This window comes from Ranitomeya variabilis, chromosome 4 (genome assembly GCF_051348905.1).
Source record: "Ranitomeya variabilis isolate aRanVar5 chromosome 4, aRanVar5.hap1, whole genome shotgun sequence".
In the NCBI taxonomy this organism is placed as follows: Eukaryota; Metazoa; Chordata; class Amphibia; order Anura; family Dendrobatidae; genus Ranitomeya; species Ranitomeya variabilis.
In genome coordinates, this window is record NC_135235.1 from 724,364,423 (window position 1) to 724,382,571 (window position 18,149).

The 18,149-nt window shown below is 47.1% G+C and overlaps 1 protein-coding gene across 2 annotated transcripts in view; it reads left to right on the plus strand.

Moving 5' to 3' along the window:
* LOC143766667 (uncharacterized) overlaps positions 1–18,149 on the plus strand; it is a 41,333-nt gene that overhangs the window by 3,978 nt on the left and 19,206 nt on the right. Inside the window, exon 2 of one of the 2 annotated variants that reach the window (XM_077254517.1) lies at positions 6,501–6,603. The exons of the other annotated variant lie outside the window; for it this stretch is intronic. The gene's annotated coding sequence lies outside the window, so the exon portion shown is untranslated. The remainder of the gene's footprint in view (positions 1–6,500; positions 6,604–18,149) is intronic. 2 annotated transcript variants of the gene reach the window in all.

Here is an 18,149-nt window from a genome sequence, read left to right on the forward strand (position 1 = left end):
TCCGAGCCCCAACGTGTGCCCAAACAGTGGTTTACCCCCACATATGGGGTAACAGCATACTCAGGACAAACTGGGCAACAATTATCAACGCAACGTGACGCCCGCAGACCATTCCATCAAAGTCTGCATTTCAAAAGTCACTACTTCCCTTCCGAGCCCCAACGTGTGCCCAAACAGTGGTTTACCCCCACATATGGGGTATCAGTGTACTCAGGACAAACTGGGCAACAAATTTTGGGGTCCAATTTTTCCTGTTACCCTTGTGAAAATAAAAAATTGCTTGCTAAACATCATTTTTGAGGAAAGAAAAATGATTTTTTATTTCCACGGCTCTGCTTTGTAAACTTCTGTGAAGCACTTGGGGGTTCAAAGTGCTCACCACATATCTAGATAAGTTCCTTGGGGGGTCTAGTTTCCAAAAGAGGGTCAATTGTGGGGGGTTTCTACTGTTTAGGCACATCAGGGGCTCTGCAAACGCAACGTGACGCCTGCGGACCATTCCATCAAAAGTCACTACTTCGCTTCCGAGCCTCGACGTGTACCCAAGCAGTGGTTTACCCCCACATATGGGGTATCAGTGTACTCAGGACAAACTGGACAACAACTTTTGGGGTCCAATTTCTTCTGTTACTCTTGTGAAAATAAAAAATTGCGGGCTAAAAAATAATTTTTGAGAAAAGAAAAAAGATTTTTTATTTTCACAGCTCTGGGTTATAAACTTCTGTGAAGCACTTGGGGGTTTAAAGTGGTCACCGCGGGGAACTATTTCTCTGCTGTACGGATGCCTCAATGCAGCACATGGTGTTGACAAACTGCAATACATGAAACAGTGGGAGGAAGATCTAGGTTTCCAACTAACTTTGGAAAATTGGAGACGATGCTGTGACACAATTTCCAGGGGCAGTCATCAAGCCTCCCTGGCAGAGACATCCATTAAGGTCTTACACAGAACATACCAAGTCCCAAGTAAACTTCACGCTATATATCCCAACATTTCAGATAAATGCTTTAGAGGATGTGGCGCAGTGGGAGATATGAAGCATATTTGGTGGGAATGTCCGATAGCCTCGGCTATGTGGCAGGAAGTAGGATTAATAATTGGACAAATGTATGGCGGGACAATACAACCTGACCCGGCCACATTCCTCTTGGGAGCCAAATACCCTGGATTCACTAATAAATTCCACAAGCTGATAGGCCAACTGCTTATGGCTGCTAAGCTACATATAGCTACCAGCTGGAGGTCGCCGTTTCTCTCTGTCCAGACAGTTAGAGATAAAATGAATTCAATCCTCTTATATGAACGTATACATGCGACTAGGGAAGATGTGTGGGAAACCTTCTACCAGATTTGGAAACCGTGGATAGATCTTAACACGAACTTAAATCTTGAACAAACCTTGACTCTATCTATTTGAGACTCTATCCTGTGGGAGATTCTGATGACACTGGGGTCGAGCCGGCGTGGGGTGGGGTGCGGGGAGGTGGGGGGCAGAACTCATAAAATGGAACATAGTATAACCTTGTCTGGTAAATATACTACAGCTTATCACGAAATAAAGTGCAGCATCTCATTACCCTCCCCATTTTCCCTCTTTTATGTCTCCCCATGTTCTTGTCTTGTCATATTTGTATCTTTGAATTTGAGTTAATATATGTATGTTTTTTCTTATTGAATTCCCTTGTAAGGGAAAGTGTTGTTCAATTACTATGTTATTGAAAATAAAATTATTGAAACTAAAGTGGTCACCGCACATCTAGATTAGTTCCATGGGAGGTCTAGTTTCCAAAAATGGGGTCACATGTGGGGGAGCTCCAATGTTTAGGCACACAGGGGCTCTCCAAACGCGACATGGTGTCCGCTAACGATTGGAGCTAATTTTTCATTGAAAAAGTCAAATGGCGCTCCTTCCCTTCCGAGCCCTGTCGTGTGCCTAAACAGTGGTTTACCCCCACATGTGAGGTATCAGTGTACTCAGGAGAAATTGCCCAATAAATTTTAGGATCCATTTTATCCTGTTGCCCATGTGTAAATGAACAAATTGAGGCTAAAAGAATTTTTTTGTGAAAGAAAAGTACTTTTTCATTATTACGGATCAATTTGTGAAGCACCTGGGGGTTCAAAGTGCTCACTATGCATCTAGATAAGTTCCTTGGGGGGGTCTAGTTTCCAAAATGGGGTCACATGTGGAGGATCTCCAATGTTTAGGCACACAGGGGCTCTCCAAACGTGACGTGGTGTCCGCTAACGATTGGAGCTAATTTTTCATTCAAAAGTAAAATGGCGCTCCTTCCCTTCCGAGCCCTGTCGTGTGCACAAACAGTGGTTTGTGACCACATATGAGGTATTGGTGTACTCAGGAGAAATTGCCCAACAAATTTTAGGATCCATTTTATCCTGTTGCCCATGTGAAAATGAAAAAATTGAGGATAAAATAAATTTTTTGTGAAAGAAAAGTACTTTTTCATTTTTACAGATCAATTTGTGAAGCACCTGGGGGTTCAAAGTGCTCACTATGCATCTAGATGAGCTCCTTGGGGGGGGTCTAGTTTCCAAAATGGGGTCAGTTGTGGGGGAGCTCCAATGTTTAGGCACACAGGGGCTCTCCAAACGCGACATGGTGTCCGCTAAAGATTGGAGCCAATTTTTCATTGAAAAAGTCAAATGGCGCTCCTTCCCTTCCGAGCCCTGTCGTGCGCCCAAACAGTGGTTTACCCCCCCACATATGGGGTATCGGCGTACTCAGAACAAATTGTACAATAACTTTTGCGGTCCAGTTTCCCTTTTTACCCTTGGGAAAATAAAAAAATTGTTGCTAAAAGATCGTTTTTGTGACTAAAAAGTTAAATGTTCATTTTTTCCTTCCATGTTGCTTCTGCTGCTGTGAAGCACCTGAAGGGTTAATAAACTTCTTGAATGTGGTTTTGAGTACCTTGAGGGGTGCAGTTTTTAGAATGGTGTCCCTTTTGGATATTTTCAGCCATATAGACCCCTCAAACTGACTTCAAATGTGAGGTTGTCCCTAAAAAAAATGGTTTTGTAAATTTTGTTGTAAAAATGAGAAATTGCTGGTCAAATTTTAACCCTTATAACTTCCTAGCAAAAAAAAATTTTGTTTCCAAAAGAGTGCTGACGTAAAGTAGACATGTGGGTAATGTTATTTATTAACTATTTTGTGTCACATAACTCTCTTGTTTAACAGAATAAAAATTCAAAATTTTAAAATTGCAAAATTTTCAAGATTTTAGCCAAATTTGCATTTTTTTCAGAAATAAACGCAAAAATTATCGACCTAAATATACCACTAACATGAAGCCCAATATGTCACGAAAAAACAATCTCAGAACCGCTAGGATCCGTTTATGAGTTATTACCTCATAAAGGGACACTGGTCAGAATTAATAGTTAATTAATAAATAATAATAATTATTAATAATAATTAATAATGAATAAAACAAAAATAGGCTGGGTCACGAAGGGGTTAAATTTGCTATTCCAGATCTTCCATTTCTTAGAATATTTATAAAGACTGCTATTGTTAGCCGCAAATCTCCATTCCAGAGCGCTATGTTGGTGAATTTTATCCAAAATATCTGAGAATTTGGATGTTTCAGGTTTTTTCCACCAGAATGCCAATGCATTTTTGACAACTAGGAGGATCTGTATGATGACATATCTAACCGAGGGGTCAAATTGCTCCACGTCAAGGGAAAGAAGCGCCCTTTGAGGGGTGATCACAAACTTTTCAGGAGTTAATATGGCGCGATACCTGGAACCAGAGATTTTTTATTATCGGACAACCCCAAAATAAGTAAAAGAGTTTACCCCTGTTGTCCGCAGTCTCTCCAACATAAGGGAGAGTGTTCCTGGTTTATATGTGACAAACTGATGGGCGTTAGATACCATCTTGTCATTATTTTAAAGTAGGACTCATGGAAAGCCATTGATATGTTTGACTGGTATGTGTTTTTTGTAGCGCTGTCCCATTGTTCCGTTCCCAAGTCTGTACCAAGGTCGGACTTCCACCTCTTCATATATACGTTTTTAGCGCTAACGTTGTCCTTGATAAAGTACAGTGCCTTCCAAAAGTATTCGGCCCCCTGGAACATTTCGACCTTTTCTCACATACCATGCTTCGAACATAATGATACCAAATGCAAATTTTTGGTAAAAAATCAACAACAAGTGGAACACAATTGTGAAGTTGAACGAAATTTATTGGTTATTTTACATTTTTGTGGAAATTCAAAAACTGAAAGTGGGACGTGCAATATTATTCAGCCCCTTTAACTTAATACTTTGTTGCGCCACCTTTTGCTGTGATTACAGCTGCAAGTCACTTGGGGTATGTCTCTATCAGTTTTGTACATCTAGAGACTGAAATTATTTCCCATTCTTCCTTGGCAAACAGCTCAAGCTCAGTGAGGTTTGATGGAGATCGTTTGTGAACAGCAGTTTTCAGCTCTTTCCACAGATTGTCGATTGGATTGAGGTCTGGATTTTGACTTGGCCATTCTAAGGGTACCGTCACACCGTGCAATTACGATCGCTACGACGGCACGATCCGTGACGTCGCAGCGTCGTATGACTATCGCTCCAGCGTCGTAGACTGCGGTCACACTTTGCAATCACGGCGCTGGAGCGATGCCGAGGTTCGCTGGTAACCAGGGTAAACATCGGGTAACTAAGCGCAGGGCCGCGCTTAGTAACCCGATGTTTACCGTGGTTACCAGCGTAAAAGTAAAAAAAAACAAACAGTACATACTCACCATCTGATGTCCGTCAGGTCCCTTGCAGTCTGCTTCCTGCTCTGACAGTGCCGGCCGTACACTGAGAGCAGAGCGCAGCGGTGACGTCACCGCTGTGATCTGCTCTCACTTTCCGGCCGGCGCTCACAGTCAGAGAGGGAAGCAGACGGCAAGGGACCTGACGGACATCAGATGGTGAGTATGTACGGTTTGTTTTTTTTTACTTTTACGCTGGTAACCACGGTAAACATCGGGTTACTAAGCGCGGCCCTGCGCTTAGTTACCCGATGTTTACCCTGGTTACCAGCGAACGCATCGCTGGATCGCTGTCACACACAACGATCCAGCGATGACAGCGGGAGATCCAGCGACGAAAGAAAGTTTCAAACGATCTGCTACGACGTACGATTCTCAGCAGGGTCCCTGATCGCTGCTGCGTGTCAGACACTGCGATATCGTAACGATATCGCTAGAACGTCACGAATCGTACCGTCGTAGTGTTCAAAATTGTACTGTGTGACAGTACCCTAACACCTGGATATGTTTATTTGTGAACCATTCCATTGTAGATTTTGCTTTATGTTTGGGATCATTGTCTTGTTGGAAGACAAATCTCCGTTCCAGTCTCAGGTCTTTTGCAGACTTTAACAGGTTTTCTTCAAGAATGGTCGTGTATTTGGCTCCATCCATCTTCCCATCAATTTTAACCATCTTCCCTGTCCCTGGTGAAGAAAAGCAGACCCAAACCATGATGCTGCCACCACCATGTTTGACAGTGGGGATGGTGTGTTCAGGGTGATAAGCTGTGTTGCCTTTACGCCAAACATATCATTTGGCATTGTTGCCAAAAAGTTCAATTTTGGTTTCATCTGACCAGAGCACCTTCTTCCACATGTTTGGTGTGTCTCCCAGGTGGCTTGTTGCAAACTTTAAACAACACTTTTTATGGTTATCTTTGAGAAATGGCTTTCTTCTTCCCACTCTTCCATAAAGGCCAGATTTGTGCAGTGTACGACTGATTGTTGTCCTATGGACAGACTGTCCCACCTCAGATGTAGATCTCTGCAGTTCATACAGAGTGATCATGGGCCTCTTGGCTGCATCTCTTATTAGTCTTCTCCTTGTTTGAGATGAAAGTTAGAGGGACGGTCAGGTCTTGGTAGATTTGTAGTGTTATGATACTCCTTCAATTTCAATAAGATCGCTTGCACAGTGCTCCTTGGGAAGTTTTGGAAATCATTTTGTATCCATATCTGGATTTAAACTTCTCCACAACAGTATCACGGACCTGCCTGTTGTGTTCCTTGGTCTTCATGATGCTCTCTGTGCTTCAAACAGAACCCTGAGACTATCACAGAGCAGGTGCATTTATACAGAGACTTGATTACACACAGGTGGATTACATTTATCATCATTAGGCATTTAGGACAACATTGGATCATTCAGAGATCCACAATGAACTTCTGGAGTGAGTTTGCTGCACTGAAAGTAAAGGGGCTGAATAATATTGCACGCCCCACTTTTCAGTTTTTGAATATTCCACAAAAATGTAAAATAACCAATAAATTTCGTTCAACTTCACAATTGTGTTCCACTTGTTGTTGATTCTTCACCAAAAATTTACATTTGGTATCTTCATATTTGAAGCATGGTATGTGGGAAAAGGTTGAAAAGTTCCAGGGAGCTGAATACGTTCGCAAGGCACTGTAACTTTATAGGTTACTTCGGCTCCAAATGTTTCTATTATTTAGGTTGCACAGCAGTGAAGAAAGGATTTCAAGATTCAAGGCTTTACCGTCAGGAGTTTTTGTATACTGTCCTTTAGCATAGTAAAAAGGACCAGTTCAGAAGAGGGTAAGTTGTGTTTAGATTTTATCTCGCTGAATGTAAGGAATTTAATCCCATTGTGAATATTCCCAATTCTCCTAATGCCAGATTTGTTCCATGATTCGGTCAGAGGGAGGTTAATTATTAAAGCTAATAAGTGTAGAGGAAATTTCATAACTTGTTCAATTTTATTAAAGTCTTTGTTAGGTGAGTAATCGTCTGAAAGGCTATCTGACTCATCTGTAGACGGGTTAGCTTTATTCTCTTGGTCACTAAGACCCTTTCTTTTATACAATTTAGAGGTGTCCATTTCCTCTGTAGGTATCACAGATGGCGTCAGTGGTTTGGTGTCTCCTTTAGTGTCACTTTTGAAAGAAAGTGAACTGGGATTTGTTTTAGTTGTTTTTTTTTTGGGCCAACCCCTTCTTTTATTGTCTTATTATATGTCGGGATATATGATTGTTTTGGATAGGAAGGTTTTGGTTCATCTCCTTTTAGTGGAGACCTAGATTTAATAGGACTTAATAGGTTTGGGAAGTCCTCATATGATTTTGGGAGAGCTCCCAGGGAGGTCTGCCTGTTTTTTTGAGATTTGTTTTTGAACTTCCCTTCAGCTGGCTCCATTTAAGTTCACTGCCTCCAACAAGCCGTCAACCAGTAATTTTCATGAGAGCTGTATATGATAGTACAGTTCAGAGTATATATGTTATATATAACATATATATGGCGTCCTCACATTGTCAGACAATATATAAAGCTCTTCGGTCATGTAGTTACAATACCCCCTGACGAAGGACTGTGCGTCCGAAACGCGCGTCGGGGTGCACATAATCTAGCCGCTGGCAGCCTGGGAATAGTCCCCTGATGAATTGTAAGTAATTGGCATATCTACTGCGATTGCACAGAGCACTTTACTAGTATTTTGCACTATATGCCCCTGAGGTGGTAATCAGTTATTGCACATAGCACCTTTCTATATTTTTTATCATGTTGTTTTGAGATATTACTGCATCCGACATTTTATATATATATATATATATATATATATATATATATATATATATATATATATATATATATTTTTTTTTTTATTCATCCATTTATTATTTTTTATCTTTTTGCTTCTGGATAATATATGCTATAGATTGCCGAGAGCTGCTGGACGCAGTTGGATATACTTTCTGCACCTCGCGGTAAGCACAGCCCAGTGCGTTGCAGGCCTGCCGCGGTTATCGAGTAAGATGCCTGTTGTGCCTCACCTTAAGAGGTTGCTGTGGGTCCCTTGATGCTGGGGAAGTCCGTCTTGTGTGTCCTCTGCGTTGGTAACACTGGAACTATGGCGCAGAAGTGCTCCACAAAGATTAAATGATGAAAGAGAGGATCCCTCCACCTCTCCTGCACCGCTGTTGTTCTCGGATTTTACAACAATGTGTCTTCTGATTTCTTTGTCCAAAAACCCCGATTTTGGTATCAAAATGGTCCAGGCACGATAAGAAACTGTTCTGGATCAGGAAGGTTCAGTTAGATAATATTCTTGTAGGCTTTGTGAGTCGCTTTTAAGATGTCAAATGCCTCCTACATAGCCAGAGCTCAAGCCACCCCACCATATCTTCATTTTTCTTAAGTGTTTATCCACACTGTAACACTAAACAGCTCACCGCTAATATTCACACACATTAATAGGCAGCTCATAGAGGAAACACTTTTGCAGCACCCCAGAGTCCTGGTTGTTGCAGTACTGTGGCTCCGCCACTATGGGGAGCTATGGTACGTCTGATTGCACTAAGGAGTTTCTCTGACCAGGTACATTCTCACCACACTTCACACTCCGGCCACCAGGGGGGGTGGTCCTATCTAGTAGGCCACTCCTCACAACTCTGGTAAAACTGGGGGTTGGACAGGAAGACAGGGAGAAGTAGCTGGGAAGAGCTAGTGAGAGGACCTGTCAGGGATGGGGATCCTGGCAGACTCCTCAGAGCAGAACTAACCAGCAAACAACGGGAATACAGAAAAGGAGAATACCAGCAGGGGTTTTGTTGAAAGAGGCAGCACCTTGCTGAGGCGCAAACAATCGGTGGCCGGAACGCCGAGCAAGTAAGAGACTTTAAGTACATTGCAAACCACGGCAGGACAGTTAATTACAGGTTGGCTGTCTCACTTAACACCTAAGCAGACAACGGAGGCAGCTGTGGGAGAGGGGCGACTCTAGAGTCCCGGAAGAACTCCAGGCCTACCCCGTCATACGGGTGCGTCCTACCATATCACCTGGAGGACGGAGAACGAACAGTAGAGACAGAAAGAAACAGTTGTGAGGACTATCCCGGGAGCTCAGCAGGGAAGAACTACAACACACAGCGCTAGAAGGTAGATACTGATTCCCACCTGTGAGGAGAACTCCTGATGTGTCGTTGGACCGGCCGGTCTCTGAAAACCCAGTTAACAGCGCTCTGGACTGAGGTCTCCAACATCTTCAGTAAAGAGGTAAAGAGACTGCAAACTGGTGTCCTCGTTATTTACCGCGACCTGCACCGTTACCACACCACTTATTGCACCGGACGTCCCCCATTGACAGACAGGGCCACGGACCGGGTCTAGCCACCGTGACAACCCCAGGACTGAGACCTAGAGGCCCGGCTCCGGGTACCCCTCGGCCCTGCGGCGGTGTGGGGGCGCTCCAACTTGGCGTCACGAACAGGATTTACTTAAGCCTGAAGAATCAGGTCATGTGTGCCTTGGAACTGTGAGTTATTGTGCTTGGACTGTACTTTATTGAAAAGACTGTGCTGTGCCATTTGCCGCCAAAATTCGCCATTGCCGCGCGCGGAGGGAGGAGCCTTAGCTACGTGGGCGGGATCAGCCAAAAGAAGCGCGGAACGGAAAGCGCGGTGAGGCGCCAATCCCGGAAGAGGAACTCCAACCTCCAGCAGGTTAGTGGGAGGAAGGGACGGCCATGTCCGAGTCGGGAGGAGAGGAGGTGGCGGTCGCAGCCGCGGACGCAGGGGCAGCTCCGGTCCCCGCAGCGGGCGAAGCCGCGGCCCTAATACCACCACTGACTGCCGCAGAACCCGCTGCCCCCATCAGCCAGTCGGACACTGCCGCTAATGCAAAAGCCATAATGCCCTTCTCCATGCCCTACCTGCCCGGAGCGGCCTGGCTCCCACGATACTCTGGGGAGGCGCATACGTTCACTGACTTTAAAGAAGGGCTCTGCAGCCTGCTCGAGTTCTATCCCCTAACCGAGCCCCAGAAGGTCCATATGATAACCGGCCAACTCTTTGGGGCGGCTCTGAGGGAATTGAAATCCTGGCCCGCTGAGGATAAAGGAACTGCACAACAGATTTTTGCCAAGCTTAAAGCCACCTTTGACACTCGCACTGCTACAGAGATTAAACTGACTTTTTATGGATGCAAACAAAAGTCACAGGATAGCTTGCGGGACTATGCCCTTAATCTCCAGGAAGCGATGTGGGCCATTAAGCAGAGTGACCCCGGCAGCATGCAGGATGAAGATAAAATCCTGAAGGAGCGGTTCATTGAGGGGCTCCTGTGCAGTCACCAGCGGGGCCAATTGCACTTTCTGGCCATGCAAAATCCAGACTTGACTTTTGCGCAGTTTAAAGATAAAGCTATCCAGGCATTGCAGGAGCGACAGCCCAGCCGCGCAGTACCACCCAGGCGCCCCGCTCTCACATACCACCAGGAGGTGGCATCGGATACCCCAGTTGCCGCGGAGGCCGACGCCCAGAGCTTCGAGGACGACTCCCCTGCAGGACTTCGTCTCCAGATGCAAGAGCTAACCAAGAGCGTTGCTGCCCTGGCCCGGACGGTGCAGTCCCTACAGGAGGCCCCCAAAGAGAAGATCCAGTTGGCTTCCAGCCCGGAGGATGTCCCTTGGATGCGACAGAGGAGGACTCCGCCGACCAGGAGCCGGCCCGACGATCGCTTCCACCAGGATGGACGACCCATCTGCCGCCGCTGTCACCAGGTGGGCCACATTGCAAGGTACTGTCCTTTAAACGAGCAACCCCTGGGGCAAAGGGCCAACCCCCAGGAGTAGGACGGTCAGGCCCGCAGCATTGGAGAACCAAGTATATTGGAGGACGACCAGTTCTCCCTGTAGTGATTGATGGAATCCCCTTGAATGCTTTGCTGGACACCGGTTCTCAGGTGACGACTATACCTTACGTGCTCTACAAACGGTATTGGGAGGACGCTGATATTACTCGTGGCCCTGATGATGATTTCACCATAATCGCCAGTAATGGTCAGCCATTGCCACAAGTGGGGTATAAGGAGGTCACCATCAAAGTGGGGCGGGTGGAATTGAAAGCCCAAGGGATTGTGATTGTAGATATTGATCGTCGAGAATGTAATCCCATGATGACTCTTGGTACTAATGTTATAGAAAATTGTCTTGCAGAAGTGATTGTTTTGTTGCAACAGGTGGCAGAAAACGCTGGCCACAGTGAGCAACGTGCCCTGCAGAAGGAAATCAGAGCTCTGATGCAGAGACAGCAGGTAGAGCTGACTGGTGGTGAGATTGGTCGTGTCACTGTAAGTGATTCAAACCCCATCGCGATACCTCCCAAGAGTGAAATGTTAATATGGTGTCGAGCAGCCATAGGCCTCAGGGGTAAGGACTACCAGGCCTTGGTAGAACCTGTATATTCAGACAATAGGCCTACTGTTCTGACAGCCCGGGGGGTGGTAGACGTCCGACAGGGGAGAGTGCCTGTACGTGTCCTCAATTGTGGGGAGGAAGAGGTCCACCTAACCAAGTATACTACGCTCGCCAAACTGTTCACTGTCAATAATAGTGTAATACAGACACCTGAACCCTTGGGCCCGTCAAACGTGGCGGAGAACAAAGGTTCTGCAGAGCACTCGAAAGATTGGTGTCGGGAATTGCATGTGGGCACTGACTCTACCCCATCTCATCAAATACAGGGGGCTTACAGGGTGGTACACGAGTACGAACAGGTATTCAGCAAACACCCCTCAGATTTTGGGCAGGTGAAAGGGATCCAACATCACATCCCCACGGGAGATCATCGACCCATAAAAGAGAGATATCGCCCTGTACCCCCAGCTCATTACCAGTGTGCCAAGGACATGTTGCGGGAAATGAAGGAGGCTGGGGTGGTGAGAGACAGCTGTAGCCCCTGGGCGGCTCCGTTAGTCCTTGTTAAAAAGAAAGATGGTACAATGAGGATGTGTGTTGATTACAGACAGTTGAATCGCATTACACATAAGGACGCATACCCACTGCCCAGGATAGAGGAGTCTCTGGCTGCTTTAAAATCTGCTAACTATTTCTCTACCTTAGATCTCACCAGTGGGTACTGGCAGGTTCCTGTGGCGGAGGCGGACAAGGAAAAGACGGCCTTCACGACGCCAATGGGCCTCTGTGAGTTCAACTACATGCCCTTCGGATTGTGCAATGCTCCCGGAACGTTCCAGAGGATGATGGAGAGCTGCCTGGGACACCTGAACTTTGAAACCGTGCTGCTATATCTGGATGACGTCATAGTCTTCTCTAAAACCTACGAAGACCATCTGAAGCACCTGGCCGAGGTGTTAGAAGCCTTGTCCAAATTCGGCCTAAAAGTGAAACCGTCCAAGTGTCATCTGCTGAAACCTAAAGTGCAGTACCTGGGCCATGTGGTGAGCGCTGAAGGAGTGGCCCCAGACCCCGACAAGGTCACAGTGATCCAGGACTGGCCAAAGCCTAGTGACCTCCACGAAGTCCGGCAGTTCCTCGGGTTGGTAGGTTACTACCGGAGATTCATTAAGGATTTCACCAAGAAGGCCGCACCCTTGCAAAATCTGCTGGTGGGCCAACCAAAGAAGACCAAGGGGAGGAAAACCCCCTTTGATTGGAACGAAGAGCTGGAGGAATCCTTCACCTGCTTGAAGTCGGCGCTGACGGGGGAAGAGGTACTGGCTTACCCCGAATACGACCAACCGTTTGTGCTGTACACAGATGCCAGTAATGTGGGACTAGGAGCCGTGCTGTCTCAGGTCCAGAACGGCAAGGAAAGAGTGATCGCTTACGCCAGCAGGAAACTCCGTCCCACGGAAAGGAACCCTGACAACTACAGTTCCTTCAAACTGGAATTCCTTGCCCTTGTCTGGGCAGTGACGGAGAGGTTTAAGCACTACCTGGCTTCCGCGAAATTCACCGTCTTCACGGACAACAATCCGCTAACGCATCTGGATACCGCCAAACTCGGGGCCTTGGAACAGCGGTGGATGGCCCGGCTGTCCAACTATGATTTCACCATCAAATATCGGGCAGGGCACCAGAATGCCAATGCCGATGCTTTGTCCCGAATGCCCAATTTACCAGAAGTGGGAGAAGACCCGGAGGCACTTGAAGAGGTGGAGCTGCCTGCCTTCCATCGCCCCAAAGCCACTCAGAGCTCTCACCATGTGAAGAACAGGCACAAGAACCAACCGGATGCCACGCTGAATCCCCTGCCCCACCACGGATGGGCAGAAACCCAGGATAGTGACCCCGCGGTCCGTCAGGTGAAGGAGCTCTTGACGCAGGCTGGGTTGCACCCTGGCCCAGATGATCCACAAGAAACCCAACAGCTGTGGAAGGGAAGAAGCAAGCTGTTTATCCATGATGGCAAGCTGTGCAGGAGGAGCATCGACCCACGTACTCATGAATTGGTGTGGCAGATAGTGGTGCCAAGGCGAGATGCGCCCATGGTTCTGGGAGCCTACCATGATGGAGCCGGACACTTCGGATGGAAGAAGCTGGAGAAGCTACTCCGAGGGAGGTTCTATTGGATTGGCATGAAGAGAACCATTGAGAAGTGGTGTCGGGAGTGTGGTCCATGTAGTCTGCGCAGAAAGGACCGTGACAGCCAACGGGCCCCCCTGCGGCCTATCATCACCAAACGGCCGCTTGAACTGGTCGCGCTGGATCATGTGAAGCTGACACCTAGCCGGTCGGGCTATATCTACGCCCTTACCATCGTGGACCACTACTCCAGGTTTCTGGTGGTTGTGCCTGTTAAAGATCTAACGGCCAGGACTGCCGCCAGGGCCTTCCAGCAGCACTTTTGTAGGCCCCATGGCTACCCAGAGAAGGTACTGACCGACCAGGGACCTGCCTTTGAAGCAGAAGTATTCCAAGAATTCTGCCAGTTGTACGGGTGTAAGAAGATCAGAACTACACCGTACCACCCTCAAACCAACGGGATGTGCGAGAAGATGAACCAGGTAGTAATCGATTTATTGAAGACCTTGCCTGTGGAGGAACGGAATCTGTGGCCGACAAAGTTGCCTGACTTGGTGGATATGTACAACCACATCCCAGTAAGTTCCACCAACTGTACTCCAGCGTACCTGATGCGAGGAAGGTCTAGTCGGTTACCCGTTGATCTGGACATGGGGGTCCTAGTACCCGAAGATACCTCGCCGGATGCGGATTGGGATGCAGAAAGGCAGCGAAGGTACCGCGAAGTGCAAGAGTGTGTGGAGAGAAGTCTCGCCCAGGCTAGGCAGAGGCAAGAAAGGGACTACAACCAACATGCTCCTGCGATTCCCCTGTCACCTGGTGAGCAAGTGCTTAAACGAAAGAGGAGGTTACACAAGCTCGATGACCAATGGGAAGCGGAACCGTATACCATCTTGCCATCCGACTTCGACAACACTAAGGTCTGTCTCATCAGCAAGGACAAAGGGGAGACCTCGACAGCGGTATCCAGGGATCACCTTAAGGTCTGCCCCGATAAATTGAAAGAGAGGGGCACGGCCCCAGAAATCTCCCCGCCGGTGGAAAAGGAGAAAATGTTCCATACTGTCCTTGGTGACTTTCCCCAGTCCTGGACTCTGATAAACCAAGCCGTTGCGGTACCTGTTGTAATGTTTGAACAGCCGGACCCGCCAGAAACAATGGTGGAACCAGATCATCCGGCCCCGCAACCTCAACAAGCCTTGCCTGAAGAAGCCATGCCAACCGTTGAACCGGCAAATCCTCCCTCTGCTATCAGTGAGCCTGCCGTACCCACTGTTGATAGCAGCAGCTCTGAGAGCCCCAACCTGCCAGTGCTACCCAGACTCACTAGAAGTGTAGTTAGAAGACAGCGCACTACACCAGCGGTAGCAAGCATAGCGGGCCCTGTTAGGCCAATAGCAACCCCTGCGCTGCGAAGGTCCACACGCAGCACACAGAACCAAACTCCCCTCCGCTACAAAATGTGGAGGTATTGATAAGGGCTGCTATTTCATTAAAAATGTTTGTATGCATATCTTTTTGTTACAGGTTGTTAAAATGGACAATAGAGTAATGGACAGTGAATTGCTCAAAAACTTTCATAAGGGGGACCCCTTTGTTTACCCGGGGTCCCCGCTGTTTCAACCACTGAACTGAGAGTCATAAACTGTGCATGACCTAACTTTTGCAACGTTCAAGAATCCTCACCTCCCGTAAAGGGAAGCATTGTTATGTTCAATTGTTATGCTATTTCAAAAGTTTGTGTGTTTCCTGTTAACATGTATTATTGTTCTTGTTTTCCCAGTCCCGGAGTACTGGATTTAACCGGGGGGGAGTGCAGCACCCCAGAGTCCTGGTTGTTGCAGTACTGTGGCTCCGCCACTATGGGGAGCTATGGTACGTCTGATTGCACTAAGGAGTTTCTCTGACCAGGTACATTCTCACCACACTTCACACTCCGGCCACCAGGGGGGGTGGTCCTATCTAGTAGGCCACTCCTCACAACTCTGGTAAAACTGGGGGTTGGACAGGAAGACAGGGAGAAGTAGCTGGGAAGAGCTAGTGAGAGGACCTGTCAGGGATGGGGATCCTGGCAGACTCCTCAGAGCAGAACTAACCAGCAAACAACGGGAATACAGAAAAGGAGAATACCAGCAGGGGTTTTGTTGAAAGAGGCAGCACCTTGCTGAGGCGCAAACAATCGGTGGCCGGAACGCCGAGCAAGTAAGAGACTTTAAGTACATTGCAAACCACGGCAGGACAGTTAATTACAGGTTGGCTGTCTCACTTAACACCTAAGCAGACAACGGAGGCAGCTGTGGGAGAGGGGCGACTCTAGAGTCCCGGAAGAACTCCAGGCCTACCCCGTCATACGGGTGCGTCCTACCATATCACCTGGAGGACGGAGAACGAACAGTAGAGACAGAAAGAAACAGTTGTGAGGACTATCCCGGGAGCTCAGCAGGGAAGAACTACAACACACAGCGCTAGAAGGTAGATACTGATTCCCACCTGTGAGGAGAACTCCTGATGTGTCGTTGGACCGGCCGGTCTCTGAAAACCCAGTTAACAGCGCTCTGGACTGAGGTCTCCAACATCTTCAGTAAAGAGGTAAAGAGACTGCAAACTGGTGTCCTCGTTATTTACCGCGACCTGCACCGTTACCACACCACTTATTGCACCGGACGTCCCCCATTGACAGACAGGGCCACGGACCGGGTCTAGCCACCGTGACAACCCCAGGACTGAGACCTAGAGGCCCGGCTCCGGGTACCCCTCGGCCCTGCGGCGGTGTGGGGGCGCTCCACTTTCTTCACCACTCCCCCCTCTATATGTATAATGTGTCCTTTTCATGTTTATCTCCATACATATTAGGCCCAGCACCCATTATACATTCCCTTGCCATTCTATTTACTGACGGCACATTATTAGTGATGACTAAAATGCTCGGGTGCTCGTTGCTCGGGTTGAGTAAATTGGAATACTCGGGTACTCGACCGAAGCAACGAGCCCAATGTAAGTGTATAGGAGGCCCAAGTATTTTTATCGCTATTCCCCCCAGGGGTCCTTTTAAGGTCTAAAAACATCTGAAAATGATGGAAACACTGATCCGATGACACAGGAACATCATGGGGATCGCCCCTGGAAGAATTCCTGACTCCTTGTTCACAGCTTTGAACAATTTTTTCTGAGATTCATGCGATTTTTACTGGTGCCACAAAAAACACACTAAAACGAAACCAAAACGGATTTTGCTGGGAAATATATCAAGGTACATCCTTTGCAGGTTAATGACTTGCCTGTAAGGCCAAATAATGAACCCCAGACCGAAAATTTCCTCCCCCACTTGGGCTTTTTTTCAGACGCAGCGTTTTTCAACTTTAACTTTTGCTTTCAACCACTACAAATACATTCACTAGAAAATGTCATTGTAACATGTAATAACCCTAGCTGGCCATGTGGTGTGTGACACATAAGCAGACCCATCTTGTTTCATTTATGAAGGAGGGACTCTTTGGCTGTGTGCACACATTTAGGAATTTTCGCATTTTTTCGCTATAAAAATGCGATAAAACCGTGAAAAAAACGCATACATTAAGCATCCTATTATTAGAATTCATTCCGCATTTTTTGTGCACATGCTGCGTTTTTTCCCGCTGTGGAATCAAATTCCGGAAAAAAATGCAGCATGTTCATTCCTTGTGCGGAATCGTGGGGATTCCACACACATAGGAATACATTGATCCGCTTACTTTCCACATGTGGCTATGCCCACCATGTGGGAAGTAAGCGGATCATGTGCAGTTGGTACCCAGGGTGGAGGACAGGAGACTCTCCTCCAGGCCCTGGGTACCATATAATTGTTAAAAAAAAATAATTAAAATAAAAAATGGTGATATTCTCACCTTCCAGCATCCCCCGGCATGCTTCCCGTTCCTCGCGACGCTCCGGTCCCAGTAATGCATTGCGAAAATGACCTGTGATGACGTATGGTCTCGCAAGACCGCTATGTCATCTGGGGTCATGCCGCAAAGCATTACTGAAACCGGAGCATCGCAAGGATCGGGAAAGGCTTTTGGGGATGCCAGAAGGTGAGAATAGCACGATTTTTTTTTATTATTATTATTTTTAACATTAGCTCTTTTTACTATTGATGCTGCATAGGCAGCATCAATAGTAAAAAGTTGGTCACACTTGTCAAACACTATGTTTGACAAGTGTGACCAGCCTGTCAATCAGTTTTCCAAGCAATGCTACAGATCGCTTGGAAAACGCTAGCATTCTGCAAGGTAATTACGCTTGCAAAACGCTAGTGTTTAGCGGGAAAACGCATGCCAATTCCGCATGCAATATACCCGCGGCAGGAGTTGCAGAATTGCTGCGGAAATTTCCGTGGCATTTCTGCAACGTGTGCACTTAGCCTTAAAGTCACAGAGCCTGTTTTTACTGGTATATCAGGCGGCATTAATCTTCTTAAAGGGCCATTATTAAACAGTGGGTCTCCTAAACTGTTGTAGCCTACGCTGTGAGTGGATGGGCTGCCAAGAATTACAACGCACCACAATACCCGTCGTAAGATGTCCAGGAGGGCCTCCTGAAAAAATGTTGCATTGAATGCAAGGCCTGCCCTGCTATCAATTTATATCCACCCCAATATGCCTTTGAACCCACATACTGGATGGGCCCATTCAAATTCACTTCACAATATTCATTTTGCTCTCCCATACTCCTTTTTTTTAACACATTGGCAGCAAGGCCAGCCCTGCTGCATAGTCATATGCACTCCATTACGCCTTGAAACCAGGGGTGGATTAAGGGTAGCCAGGGCTCTGGGCTGTTTAGA